The sequence below is a fragment of the Acomys minous genome (genome assembly GCF_964271855.1).
Source record: "Acomys minous genome assembly, chromosome: 13".
NCBI lineage: Eukaryota > Metazoa > Chordata > Mammalia > Rodentia > Muridae > Acomys > Acomys minous.
The window spans coordinates 60209952-60224774 of record NC_140495.1 but is presented as its reverse complement, the minus strand read 5'-3'; the positions used below and the strand labels follow the sequence as shown (position 1 = coordinate 60224774).

Genomic DNA, 14823 nt, shown 5'->3' with positions numbered 1-14823 from the left:
TCCAGATTTCCCTTGGCGAAGTGTGGCCACTAAGGAGCCATGGCCAAACCCGGGCTCCAGGAGGTGTCTTCTGAAGGAAGCTAGGTCAAAGCCACAGCCACCTCTTTCAGGAACGCTGTGGCCACCTGGGGGCTCCCACTTTCCCTGAGGCTTTTGCCTCTATGATGCACCCCAGCGGGAGCAAAGACAGCAACGCCTTTTCTAAACCAGGCAGGATCCGCCCCTGCCGGAAGTGACGAGTTGCACCTAGTTAGGGGCCAAAAGGGCACTTCAGGCCTGGGGTGCTTTTGGGAGGCAGAGAGGAAGACACCAGAGTCCTACACGTGGACAAACCTTTTGTGCCTTTTCGCGGGCCCATATGGCGTGGAGAGTATTAATTACTGTCGCGTTTTAATTAACAGTCGCTTAATCTGAGCGACTAACATTTGCCACGACACCCTGCGCCTCGCCGCGAACCCGCGCCGCCCGCTCTGCCAACTCATCAATTAATTTTTATTGACGTTTTCGTCCCCCAAACAGGCACAATACCAGGGTTTTCCAATTAACACCTCCGCGATCTCTAATTAGTGCAATTAACAGACTGATGGATGCCCGCAGTTTACCCGCGAGGGAAGGAAGGAGGGAGGAGACCGAGCAGCTTCAGCGCGCTCTCAGGGCGCGCGTCCCGGGGAGCAGCTGGTAAGGCGGCCAGATGGGGGCGTGGCCATAGGTCACCTGTACCCAGAGTCCTGGTGCCCCCCCCTCCAGAAGCAGAACGTGGTCCTGCTGAGATCCTGACACTTAGGGGGGTTAGAAAACTGGTGTCTAGCTGCAGCCCTGTCGGTCACACAAACTTGCTGAATGACTAGAGGCGAGTATGTGAAAGTTGTCTGCTTAAAACTCCAAAGGAAGATGAGGACGCTGACTGCAGTTGCGGGGTGGGGGTGGGAGCGAGCGATAAAACAGCTTAAAACACAATTCAATAGAGAAGGAGCCCAGAGACGGACCAAAACCTTAGCGTGCTCGTATTGAGCTCCATCTAATTCTACTGGTCTGAATAGGGAGGTAATTTGTATTGCCTAAATGTCCCCAGTGCCACTGACCCGCTAGTCTGAGGCAGTAGAGCTCCGAGGAGCAGAGCAAACTTCAGTTAGAAGCTTTCCCGTGGCCCAAACAGGTTGATGGCGCACCAAGGCCAAGTATTCACTCAACAAGCACTTAGGGTCCAATTAAGCTAGAAATTGAGATCTAGCCACAAGAGCCTGAAGGGCAGTCCTTTCTCTCTCCCTCCACGGTTAGCCAGCTAGGAGTCTGTTGCACCAGCCGTGATCCTTCATCCACTCATAGTTTGCGAAGCATTTAGGCAGCAACAGAGTACCGCGCTGGCTATGCAGAGACTAGGCGTAAGCCTGCCGTTGCAGAGATCGTTGCAGAGATCGTATTCCCGTGAGGGGTGACAAATGATAAAGGCACATAAACAGTGCCTCTCGGAGGACACGGGGTCTATCTAATGTGAGTATAAGGAATAAATGGGACTCTAATTTAAAAAAACTAGAATGCCTTTATTCTTGAGAATTTCGTGTGTACAAACCATTGTGGCTTTTGATTATCCGAAAGCCCTCCACACACTCGGGGCTCTATCTTAAATGCAGAAGCCATTAAAGGGAAGGCCTCCTCTGCTGAACCTTAGCTATGGAGGATGAACCGGCTTGGCCAGGCACATTATTGCTTGCATACTCCAAAAACCCAATGCAAAGGCCTTCATTTACCAAAAGAGAGCCTCCTGGGCTCAGCTCTTTCTAGGACTAAAGGTCTTTGAAACGGTGGTATTTCCTAGGCCACATGAATATGACACAGACGACAGTATGGAGCCCATCTTATTTGTCTGTCCCTTTCTCTCTGGCTAGCCTAACCGATCTTCAGTAAGAAACAGGAAGCAAACAGCTTTTCAGAGCCATCAACCTCAGTCCTGCAGGCAGCGGAGTGTACCTCTCAAGTCAAGGACCCAGGGACCTCCTTTCTCAGTGACAGCCAGGAGCAGAGAGGGGTCAGTCAGGACAGCAGCCACTTCAACCAGGCACTCATTAGCCATCCCAGTGCTAACCGTTTCCTGGCACGACTCATGACATGGATCACTGAGGTCACCAGTCTGAACCTTAGCGTCCAAATGTCTAATATGGGGCCGATACCAATGAACTTTCCCTCCAAGGATGCTTCGGGATCAATAAGACATAGCGCATGAGGGACAGGGTCAGACAAGGGCAGTTCCTGGGGTGCCTGAAGGTCCTGCAGTCGCTTAGACTTTCACCTGACCCCTTTCGTCCAGCAGCCATTGAGAAATGCTAAGGTAGAACCCACAGCTAGAAGGCCACTAAAGGCTGAGGGCCCAGCTCAGTAGTATAGCATCTGTTCACCATGAGCAACGCCCTGAGTTTCACCTCAGGGAACAAATTACACTGTATCCTCCTAGGGACTATCCCATCTGTGGGTCAGAGGCCATTGCCCAGATGTGGCTGAGCACCAAGCCAAAGATCCTCCACAAATGACGTGCAGCGCTTTAAGAGGTACCTGCCCCCAACTCCAGGGACCATTCAAAGTCTCTCAGCACAAAACTTCAGCGCTACAGGGGCAAGGATAGCCCACTTTAAAGTTCTCCTCTCCTACACAGCCCTTGACTGTGAATCTGAGGCACTGTCCCAGGCTATCTTTTTAGGGAAGGTTCTCCCCTAAATTAAAAAAAAAAGCTGGACGTGGTGGTGGTGCATGCCTTTAATCCCAGCACTGGGGAGGCAGAGGCAGGTGGATCTTTGTGAGTTTGAGGCCAGCCTGGTCTACTAAGCAAGTCCAGGACAGCCAAGGCTAACACAGGGAGAGTCTATCTCGAAAAACAAAAATTAAAAGACAAAAAACAAACAAACAAAAATTTTCTAATTCTAAAAGCAACAGACATCTTGGTAAAATATTTTGGAAGGGGGAATGTATAGGTGAGTGTGGTAGTGCACACCTATAATCACAGTATTTGGGAGGCTGAAGCAGGAGGATGACAGTTTCGGGCTAGCCTGAGCTATATACTTATTAGATACTGTCTTTAAAAAACAAGCACCCAGGTCTGGCTTCCTAAGCCTGTAATCTGAGCACTTAGAAAGCAGAGGCAGGAGGATCACTAGAAATTTGGGGTTAGCCTGGTCTATCTCTCATGCCTTTGGAGTTTATTCTGTTAACTCCCAGAGTCTGAGGCCTAGACTGCTGTGAGCACAGGATAGACTCTATATTTTGCTTGGAAGGAGCAATCATTTCTTCTTCTTTTATGTCATCTTCTTTGCTTTTTTTGAGACACAATTTTGCTAGCTAGACCAGGATGGCCTGGACCTCCGACGTTCCTCCTGGCCTCCTCAATGTTGGGACTACAGGGTCTTATATTATCCCTACTAGCAATTTTGCTGAGGTTTACCTTGAACTCTTGATTTCTCCTGCCTCTACCGCCCAAGTGGTTCAGATTACAGGCATCTGCCGTCACTGTGTATCTTTAAAGCTCATGACTTCATTGATGTCCCTCGATTAGCACCGGTTTGACCTTTCATCCTGAAGGCTCACACACCTTTGTGGCCATTTCCTTCTGCTCTTCACAGCGCCTCCTCAGAAACCGTCTCAGTTCTACATAAGGACCCAACACTAAGCCCCTGCAGCATTAACAAGCCCTTGGAACAGAGAGAGAGGAGAGTGGACCTTGTCCTGCAGTTGATGCTGGATGCGTGTGGTTGGGATCTTGGCAAACAGAGGTGACCAAAACACAGCCTTGGCTTTGGTGGAGTGAAAAAAGAATCTCACAAGCAAACAAAAGTGCGTAAGGTTCTTCAGAGTGATGGAGGCTTAAAAAATGCACTCAGATCCACACACTCCACTTTGCAAATTTTATGTTAGGCACTGAAAGGGAAAATGGCTGCCTGGAGGGGGTGTGTGTGATACTCTGGAAAGGCCTCCTGCAGGTGACTTCTGAGCTATGTCACAAAGCAGTAAGGCCCCCAAAGCACAATTTCTCGATGTATTTTATTTAGTCCTTCTGCGCCAATCTGCGTGTCTGTACCATGAATGGTACTGGTGACTGAGCCCAGGCCCTCAGAGATGCCAGGCAAAGGCTTTACTACTGAGCTATGACATCAACAGTTCAAAATGCATTTTTATCTCCTCAAGTGTGAGACAGGGTTTCCCTAAGGTACCCGAGGCTAGCCTTGAACTCACTCTGTAATCTAGACAGGCCTTACACGTGAGACTGTCCTGCCTCAGCCCCCTGAGCCTCCTGTGATTGTGTCCCGCCAGCCTGTGCTTCTCAATCACAGCCAGTTCACTGGGGGGCCCCTGACGGCCTCCACCACACCCCAACCCTCTTCTCTTTTCCACACTCGGTGTGGCTCACTTTGAAAGAGGAACCAGTTTTCCAAGATAACAAACGACTTGACAAGGTCGTCTGGCCCCAGACCTTTCCCAGCATTCCACCCCAGTGGTGACAAATCCACAGACCTGAGACACTGCACCGGAGCTCTCTCTCCATTCCACCTTTTACCACGTGAATGAGGATGTCACACAATGCCTCCACCAGGCCCTGGCAAGGACGCCTCATTCAATGCTCTTCCCTATTACCATGACCAAAAGGAAGGATTAACAGAGAGGCAGAGACAGAGAGACTGAGAGAGAACCAAAGAGCCCACTCCATCTCATTAAGAAAGTAAACATAAGAGCCATCTAAGTGTCTAATTAAGCTTCTAATTAGTCCCTGCTTGTTACTAATGCAAATTAGATTACTCCGCTTAACTACAGCATGTCCACAACACCCTTGTTAATTGCGGCCTTTTGAAATTAAATTACTCCCTAATTAGCATATCAAAGCCATTGATTCGGAGCTGAGAAAGATGAGGGCAAGAGGAGCCTAATGCCAAGTTTGGTTAATCAGACACAGCTAATTAAATAGTGACGTCTTACGTGGGGGGCCTGCCGGTTCAGGGGTAGGGGCAACCCATTCAGGGCCCAAGTGACCATCTGGAGCCCCGTCTGGAGTCTGGTTCTGGTGGTGCCCTTGGCACTGGGGGTTCCTGTAGGTCTGTGGCAGAACCACCTGGTCTGGAACTCCATGGCCCTTGACCCGGGAGCCCTGGCCCCTCTGGCCCCACAGAAGATTTCTAGGCATGGCCTCCAGAAGGATCTCAGGCACCAGTTCAAGGGCATCTAAAACACAGCGGCATGCAGATATGTAAATGCTGAGTACCCCTACCCCTCTCTGACTCTCCATCGAGACTGGTTTCAGGAGGTGTCTTGTTCTCTCTAGGCCTCAGCGGGGCCAGAATGCACTGTGATCCCATACTTAGAGGACTGCACCTCACTATCAACTAATTGATAACAAGAGGCATCAAATTATTATTATTATTATTATTATTATTATTATTATTATTATTATTATTATTATGAAGATGGGAGATTCTGGTGAGGGGAATGGTTGGGGGCGGTGGTCGAGGATTCTTCTAATCAGGCTCCTGCCCAAACAAGGAGGATCCGTCTTGAGTGGGAACAAGTAAGGAGGTGACAATGGGTTTCCATGGAGAGCCTTACCTGGATGAGGATGGGCTCCTTCCGACCTGCACAGCCTCTGGAGCCACGAGCTTTAACATTCACTTCAAAGGAGAAAGGGGAAAAGACTTGGTAGGCACGGAGTTTAATGGTATCTACTTCAAGCCCTAGTACCACCTAAATCCAACAAGAACTGCACACCGCCATCAAGTCTCAGGCAGCACCATGGGCCTTTGATTTGGGCAAGAGTGTCCTTAAACATCTTCTCTGAGCTGCAAAGGCTTTTTGGAGCCTTTGAGGCAGCTTCTCTCTACCAGCCCTAACCCTAGGTGTCCTTTGAAAATACTGGGATCAGGTAAATGTCTATATGAAAGATGCTAACCAGCTTTAATTTCTATAATCCCAGAAACTGGGAGGCAAAGACAGGGCTTATATATGATCTTAAGGCCAGTCCCAGCTACACAGTAAGAGCCTGTTTCAAAAGGCGGTGGTGATGCACGCCTTTAATCCCAGCACTCGGGAGGCAGAGGCAGGTGGATCACTGTGAGTTTGAGGCCAGACTGGTCTACAAAGTGAGTCTCTAGGACAGCCAAGGCTACACAGAGAGACCCTGTCTCGGGGGGTAGGGGGTGTCGGGGGAGGAGAAAGAGCTGGGGTTGCAGAGGTGGTTAAGAGCACTGGCCTCTCGTCCAGAGGATCTTGTGGGAGCCAGGCACACATGTGGTGCACAGACATACATGCAAGCAAAACACCCGTACAGAAAAGAAAAAGAAAAAGAAGAAAAATGCAAAGTAATATGCACTCAGTAGCTACTATGGCCACTGACGAGGCCAGGGGAGACAGAGCTGTCACTCAGCCTCAATATGTCCTCACTTCACATAAATACAGGCTGCGTTTGATTGTTCAAAAATGTTTATGTGACATTTACCATGGGCTGAACAGGGTGGGAGCTGACAAAAAAAAATCATCAATGGTGAAACTAGTCAACTGGTCACACACACACACACACCCTGCAATACTGAAGCATTTCAGGAGACAACTTCCGGCGAGTAGGTGATTCCAACTAAGTCAGATCACCTCCCCGGGCCTCGGTCCCTCCTCTGTCCTGAGAGTGACAGTCACACCTTGTGGACTACGCCTGGATGTGGGGTAGGCTAGTGGTTCTCAACCTTCTCAATGCTGCCACCTCATGTTGTGGTGACCGCCCCCCCAACCACAAAAGTATTTTATTGCCACTTCATAACTATAGTTTTGCTACTATTATGGATTGTAATGTAAACATCTGATGTGCAACCAACCCCCCTGGGGGGAGGGTGTTGCAACCACAGGTTGAGAACTGCTGCAAAGTAAGTATCTTCCCAGGGAGATTTGGGGCGGGGGGTTAGGGCGCAGATCTTATAGAACTTTCCTCTAGCGTCTTTCATTCAAGGGAATGCTGCTGAGAGCTGGTTCCTAAAGATACTGGCTGTTAGAAAGCTGGGGTGGGGATGGGTGGGGGTCCACATCCGTGTCTTCAGCCCTACAATTGACAAGTCCACTCCGCCAAGGGCAAACAACTTCTAAATAACTCCTAAAAAGGACGGCCCAAGCTGGTGGGAGGACGGGGTCAGTGAGATGGCTCAGCAGGTAAAGGTGCATGCCACTAAGCCCAATGACCTAAGTGTGATTTCCCAGAATCCACGTGGTAGGAGAGAACTGACTCCCAAAAGCTGGTTGTCGGTTGTCCTTGGACTTCTACAGGTTCGCCATGATGCATGCTCATGTGTGTGCACACACAAAATGTTATTTTAAAAAAAAAAGGTGGTGAGAGATCCCTACTTTGATCCTGTGTATCTCCTTCCTTAACTAGGATGTAGCTGTCCCAACCCCTCCCAAGTTCTAGCCCTGGCAGCACACAGGATCGGGGTCAGAGACAAACCCGGAAAGGTGAGATTTTGTTTATTTAAGGAGAAAAAAAAAAAAAACGAGGAAGACTCTGAGGTAAGTCCAGCCAGTCCCCAGCTGGAAGTATCCATCCAAGCAAACACGGCGGGGTGTTGATTTTTAGAAAATATGTGAAATTAAAAGCAGAAAGAAAGAGTTTGGGGGGAGGGTTACACTGTCCTGCTAAGTGGGGGTTGGGGGACAGAAACACAGAAGGGCCACGCTGCAGCCTGCCTCTCGGAGCTCTCTCCCAACGAGATTCAATTAATTGATAACAAGAGGCATCAAATTAATTTCTGGAGGATGTGCGATTCTGATGAAGGGAAATCTTGTCGATGGGGATCAGGCAGGAGGAGGCGGGCGGCGCCCCCTTTTAGTCAGACTCTGGGTCTCTAATTGGCAAAGAGGAGGCTTGCCAGGGCCACAGGGTCCCTTGCCCCGAGTTCCACAGCGCCCCCTTCAGGAAGCCCCTTCAGATGCAGTAGACCGCGGTCCTGAGATAAAGACAGTGCAATCTCAACAAAGTGAGGCCAGGGAAAGGAGGATGCCCATTCACCAACTGAACAGGAAACCTGATACCCACAGAGAACAGCATGCCAGTGGCCAGATGGGGGTGGGGGGGTGGGGGTGAGGGGGTGAGGGGGTGTGGCGGAGGCAGTGGTAGCAGTGCCTTGCAGGAACCCACACACACAGTGCGTCTAGGGGACTCACAACGTCATCCCTAGGCTCAGGTCTCAGTTGTCTGTGACCTTCCACCAAGGAGCAAGGGTGGTTGATGCTCTTGGTACTGGAGAAAGACGCATACAGAAGCTGGTGTTGTGGTCTCTGAGGGGAACCCAGGAGCGATTCTCCCAGATGACTGAAGACAAGACCCTCAAGGCAACCTAGTACTCTGAGCGCCATTAGCCTCGGCTTCACTCCCCCAGCACTTCTAGCAGTTGCCCCCTCCCTGGACCTTGGGCACATCTCGGTGTTTCACTATTCCCCTTAAATTCTCCCTGGCAGGGCCTTTTTCTTCCCTTCATACAGGGAATTCCTGCAGAAAAGGAGGAAGTCATTCTCTTGGGGAGTGGCATCTTTAGGCCTGGGTCTACTAGAAATGGGGACAACCACCCCCTAGAAATGCAGGCCCAGCTATAACTGTAACTCAGGAGCCAGCTCTGGTTTGGCAAGGTTGAGGAAAACTTAACCCTCTCCTTGCCGGCCCATCCTTCCACTTTGCCCTCACAATGGGGTAGGGTAGGGGTAAGGCAAGAACTCTGGCCCAGCATAGGCACCGTCAGAACCCTAGCAATGAACTCAAAGATCTACATTCCCCACCACTTGCTCTAGTTTGGGTTTTCTGAGTTACAAGAGAGGCCCCCCTATTTCCTCTCTTCTCTGGGTCCTTCCAATGCGTCTGCCTGCTGCACACAGTAGGCACATGGTTCAAAAGAATGGACATACTGGGCACCCCATCTCTACTCCCCAAATCCCGTCCTCACACCCGGCAGCCATCACTCCCCGCCCTCTCTTCCTGCCAGTCAGAATTCTGAGACATGCAATGCCCTACACCATGATAGATGGATGGATGGATGGATGGATAGATAGATAGACAGACAGACAGACAGACTGACTGATTGATTTGGGTCACTTCTGTCCCTGTCCATACGTCAAACAAATGGAACTCTTAATTCTACACAATGTCCCACTATGAGGAAATCCACCATTTGTTCCCCCTGCTCATGTACACAGTAGTGGCTGGGGTCAGAGGCCACCAGAACCAAGTCCAGTGGGAAAACAAATTCCCCTTGGTGTCCACCTGGCCCCACCCATCCAGGCAGCCCAGCCATCCTGAGGCAGTGGCACAGAGGAAGGGAGCAGGGATATGAGGAGACACGTGAGGCTGAAAGCGCAGCCTGATAGGGTTGGGGAGAAGACGCATGGGTGTGTGTCCATCTGTCCTGAAACCAAGGAGGACGAAACAACAAGAAGAACTGCATGACCCCTCATCCCGTGGTTCTATGCTGAAGGTACCTTTTGTGTGGGTGCTCTTGTTTTCCATCAGAGTGTCCCCAATCCCTCTGAGAGCCTAGAACATGCACAAAGTCAGAGGCCACAGGAAGCGGGGGTTCCCACTGGGACCCAGGCTTGGCGCAACCGGTAGTAAGCAAAAGTATTCATTTCCATAGAGAGTTCAAGGCGGGTGATGGGGAGGTCTGCCAGCCTCAGGCTCCCTGCAGGAAAGGTTGTTGCTGCTTTGACATGACCATTCAGTGGAAGGTCCCAAACCTGCCTGAGATTCTCTGCCTGATGGCTTCCTATAAGAACAGAGAGCTCCATTTGCAAACAATAGGAAATCTCCCGTTTTGAAAGGAAGAGATAGTAGTCTTCCAGTAATTTGTTTTGTTTTTCTTTTTCTTTTTCTTTTTCTCAGCCTTCTGGAGCAGGGCCATCTCATTTGCATTTGTCTCTGTTACTACCTTTAAGGCTTAAAGGACAAGCCAGGGTAGGTTCAGTCAGGGACTACAGACCCTTACTAAAAGCAAGTACAGTCCAGACACACTAGGGAGAGAGGAGGCTGGGCCATGCTGCTGAGAGGAGTGGCCAGTTCCCTCTGTGCCCGGCTCCCTTACCTACAGCAGGGGCTCCAGGCCCTGGTTATTCTGGAGGCCAGCAATTTAGACCTAGCTCTGTGCCAGAGGAGCAACAGCGAAAACCTCACACAAGTTTGCCACCTTCCTTTGGCTTCATTTTCCAGCCTATAAAATGAAGGTTTATACTCCAATATTTCCAATATTCAGCCCAATAAGTGGCCTGGCAGTGCTGGTAAATTTAAAAAAAAAAAGGAAGAAACAAGTGCCATCGCTGGCCGGCATTCCACTCTACTGGCCAGACACTTGCTGGGGTGTGGAACTTTTCCTCCCGTTCAACTCCCAAGCTGCTGTTCTACTCTGGGCATTGTTGACCTACTTTACAACCTAAGAAAATTGAGGTTCCAGCAGCTTAATTAAGTTCCCCAGAGCCCTATCTTAGTGCCAACTTCCAAAGCCCTTTTCACTCTGACACACGTCTGGCCCTAGGGAGGCGCGAATTCTGTGCCTTGGGTTTTAGGGCTCCGGAACCACCTCAGAGGAAGCGTTTCGGCCAACGGAGGTACAGAATCCTGACAAAAATCGGCCCATGGCTGCCTTGGACCTGGGGAAACTGAGAGAAGATAAGGAAAGGGGTGGGAGCAGGGAAGCTGAGAAGCCACGAAGATGGAAGGAAAGTATTTTGCGCTGCTTAGGGAATAAGAATAAAGGCTTGAACTGCAGCGCATTGTCTCTAGAGGGTAAACCTTCCAAAAAGTACTAAGGGCGATGAAGGGTTAAAATGTGTCTTCCCTTCCCAGCCTGGTCTACAGAGTGAGTCTAGGACAGCCCCGAGGCTACACAGAGAAACCCTGTCTCGAAAAAAACCAAAAATGTGTCTTCCCGCTCTCACACAGCTCCCTCTCATGCCACCCCACACAGCTCCCTACCACCCCTCCCCCATATCTGTTTCTTCTCTTCTAGTAATCTGAAGTCCACAGGAGACTCCCATCAGCACCACAAGGGTACTCTGGTACCCAGCCTGGGATCTGCCTAGACAGGGTTGGAGCTCTCAGCAACCACTGAGGAAATTACCAGATCAAAGAAAGCCACCCTCTTCCAATCCTCCTTGGGGCCCTCCCCTGCTAGGAAAAGGTGTGTTTGGAGCCAGCGCCCAGCGGGATATGCGCATTCCTGGGAAGAAGGGTTCTCTCCCTGCCAGACAGTCAGAAAGGAAGTTTCTGGCCAAAGGTAGAGGAAATGGGTGGGGATATCTAGAAAGGAACAGGAGCAGGTCCCCCAGCAAGCTGGACCTGATCAGCCCTGCACCCCAATGTTCAGAGGTTCCTCAAATCCAACCTCCAACCCAGGGGCCTAGCCTTAGTGTCAGACTGTAGTCACGGTCTCTTCCGTCTTATTGTCAAGGTTGGGACTAAGGCAAAATAAAGCAGGAGCCGTGGTGGTGGTGGTGGTGGTGGTGGTGGTGGTGGTGGTGGTGGTGTGGTGGTGTGGTGTAGCATGTGGTACAACCTGTAATCCCAGCATCCCAGAGGCCACTGCAGAAGAAGCACACTGAGTTTGAGGCCAACCTAGGCCACATAAAGAGACATTGTCTCAAGTCTCTCCAACCCTTGCCCAGAAAATAAGACACAAGAACAGCCCAACCAGGCACTTAGGGGTCCCCACAAGCTGAGGTTTGGATATCACCGGGTCTGCAATAGGTGTAGATGTGAAGTGGGGGGACGGGGGGGGGTTCACAACATCCCTTTTACCCAGGCCACCTTGCCCAACTGCCTAGAGTGGTGATGCACTGCACAGTCTGCCCACTCGCTGTTCTGGGGCACCTCGGAGCCAGCAAGCCTCTCCAAGTGACTCTCGAGCCTCCAAGGGACAGTTCCTAAATCACCCTGGCAAGGTAAAAGTTTCTTAAGTTTAAGGAGAAAGAAAGAAAGAAAGAAAGAAAGAAAGAAAGAAAGAAAGAAAGAAAGAAAGAAAAGCGTGCAGACTTCCCCACAGCGGTTTTCCGCGGGGGCGGGCAGAGGTCGTCTGAGGCCGAAGGCTCCCCTTTCAGGAGGCTCCTCCTGGCTCCTCGGTTGATGTCAACTAGAGGCTTAAAATGCCGGTGCTGCAGGGTACCTAGGCCAAAGGGCCAACCCACTGAGGTTTGCGGGAACGCGGGGGCGCGGGGGGGGGGGGCAGATTGGAAGTCAAAGCTTCTCCGGGGAGCAGTGGAACAACGTGGACCACCCGCTGCTCCTTTCTTCGTGGGAGATGGGACACTCAGGCAAAGCACAGCGACAGTCACTGAAGCTGCGCTCACTCTCCCAACCCCGAATTCCAGAACCAAAGCCATCGGTTGCTAATCCAGGCGGGTGCTCTGCAAACCGGGCAAAGACGCCTTTAAATTCAAGGTAAAAATCCCGCATTAGCCAAAAATCTTCTCGGATTGACCCTGAGAAGCCAAACGGTAGCTTCGGACTCAAGTTTTTTCCTCCGGGCCTCCAAGCTGGGTAAATTGGGATCTGAGAGCCGCGGTCCGTCAGGTGGGAAGACCCGGTGCAAAGGTGCACCACAAGTGTTATCTACAGATATCGGAAACCCTAGGTGCCAAGCAAGAGAACGTGGAAACCCGCTGGGCGGTGTTGGCACGAGAGGCCCAGGGCGCAAGAGAAGGGCACTGTATGAAAGAAAGGACCCCCCCCCAATATCCTTGTCGTCCCAACCTACAGATGTAATATCAGAGTGTTCACGAGGCCACTTCAGCTGAGGGGAAAAGAGTCAATCTGTCTGTGATGGTCAGAGCTTTTGCTTCGGAATCCGCATCCCACGAAATCACACGTTCCTTCACACAGGTAACTGCGGCCCCAGGTCTCTCGGAGCACCCCACATTCTGGTTCTGGCGCCACCGGGTACTGCTCCGGTGAAGCCCAAGAAGTTGAAGTTTTGCGTAGAAGCGGAGTGCAAGGTTTAAGCGCCGCGGAGGGTGGCGGCGAGCCAGGAGGGTGCTGGGGAGAACGAGAGGACTGTCTAGCGAGTCACCAGAATCCTCGGTCTGGGGGGAATGGAGTCCAGATTGGTCACTTCGGCAGCCTCATCTCTGGTGGCCTTGGGTCCTCCCTCCAGTTACCTTAGCCCCCTACTCTCAAACCCCACTAGTCTGCAGAGTTCTGTCCGAATAGGGAGGGTATCCGTCAGATCAATCCCCGACCGACCAGCTCCGGCGCACAAAAATCACAGGGGCCATTACCAGTCTCTTAAGTGCCCAAGAAGTTTTCCGCTCTATCTCAGATCTGATTAAGGGATGCGGGGAAAGAGGGTTGACTAGTTCTCAGCACTTCCGAGGTGCGATCTCCGCAAACCAAGGCGACGAGGTGTTTGAGATTGTTGGTCGACCCCCCCCCCCACACACACACACTTAAGCCCTTCTGCTTATCCTGGGGAGTCCCGTGCAGACTGGACTTAGGGGGGGATCCCACTTCACCACTTCCCTTCCCGGCTCAGGAAAGTCCGGGCCGGGAAGTATTCTTTGTCTCACTCCGGGAGGGGGGGTCGCGCCCCCTAACACCCCATTCCCAGCAGCGAGGCCAGGAGGGGGCGGAGCCCAGATTCTTGGGGCAGGGCGGGCCTCAGTGGCCTCTCCAAGCCACCCCCTTGGCCGGCTTCCCGCTGCCCCCAGCCCCGCGCCGCAGCCCCCACCTGTTCCCCAGACAGCTCGGGTCCACTAGGGGCCCGGGCCGGGGGGCAGGGTCTCTCAACTCACCAGGCTCAATGCGCCGTGGCCAGCTCAGCTGAAACAAAGTGCTCCGGCCCCGGGCCGGGTTCCTCCCGGGGCCCGGCGCGCCTGGGGCGGGCAGTTTGCAAACACAAAGTGAGCCAAAGAACAGGCAGAGAGTGAGCGAGCTACGGAGTTGGACGAGTCGCCGGCCCAGCCCCCACCCGGGTCCCTGGAACGGCCACTTACCTGTCCCGCCCGGCCGCTCAGTGCGGGCTCCGGCCCGTCAGCCCGCACGGGGCATGGGGCTCGCTCGGGTCGCAGCCCGGGCCCGCCGCCACTCGCCGGGGCTGCCCCTGAGCGCCGCGCCGCTCCGGGGCGATCTTTCCAGGGCCAAACGCCGCGCGCCTCAGCCCCTTGGGGGCATCGCACTTTGTAAGATGGCTTGGCTCTCTCCGGCTTCCGATCGTCCTTCCCGGGGCTCCCGCGACGCTCCTGAGCTCGCTCCGGCTCCGGGGTTCTGGGACCCCGGCGTCCCCGCCCCCGGCCCAGCCCTGGTTCCGGCCGGGGCTCCTCCCCACCGTTCCGCGGCCGCCTGCGCCGCGCCCTGCTCGCGTGCTGGGGGGCTCCGTCCGGGCCGCCGGTGGCACTGTCCGGTCCGCAAGGGCGGCCGGCTCCGGACTCCGAGGGGCTGCGACTGAGCCCCGGCTGCGAGTGGCTGCGAGCGATCGGCGCGCGGGCGGGGCGCACCGGGCGGGGGACCGGAGGGGTGGAGGAAAGGAGGGAGCGCGCCGAGCGACTGGGAGGAGGGAGCGAACGAGCGAGCGAGCGGCGGAGGGAGGGGAGACTAACTTCTAGTGCTACCATAATTCGCCTAAAGCAGGTGCAGCCACTTTTCCCCCCGCGAGGCGGCCAGCGGCAAGCCGAAGACCACGTGGACCGAACTTTGGGGAAGGAAAAATGGGGACATGGGGCTACATATCTGCCAAAGCAGATAGGCCGCAGAGATTCACTCTGGCCTGGGGACCCATCCTATGGGATGCTTTATTAACTGTGGCCTTTTCCAGGAGCCTGGAGGTACGGCCGAGTCCGGCAGGC

At 52.9% G+C, this 14823-nt stretch overlaps 1 protein-coding gene across 3 annotated transcripts in view; it reads right to left on the bottom strand.

The window, feature by feature from the left end:
- FOXP4 (forkhead box P4) overlaps nt 1–14532 on the bottom strand; it is a 56924-nt gene extending 42392 nt beyond the window's left edge. For 2 of the 3 annotated variants that reach the window (XM_084753001.1, XM_084753002.1), the window contains exon 1: nt 13975–14532. The gene's annotated coding sequence lies outside the window, so the exon portion shown is untranslated. The remainder of the gene's footprint in view (nt 1–13974) is intronic. The other variant, XM_084753000.1, reaches the window with a different exon arrangement.
- Nucleotides 14533–14823: the final 291 nt, after the last annotated feature.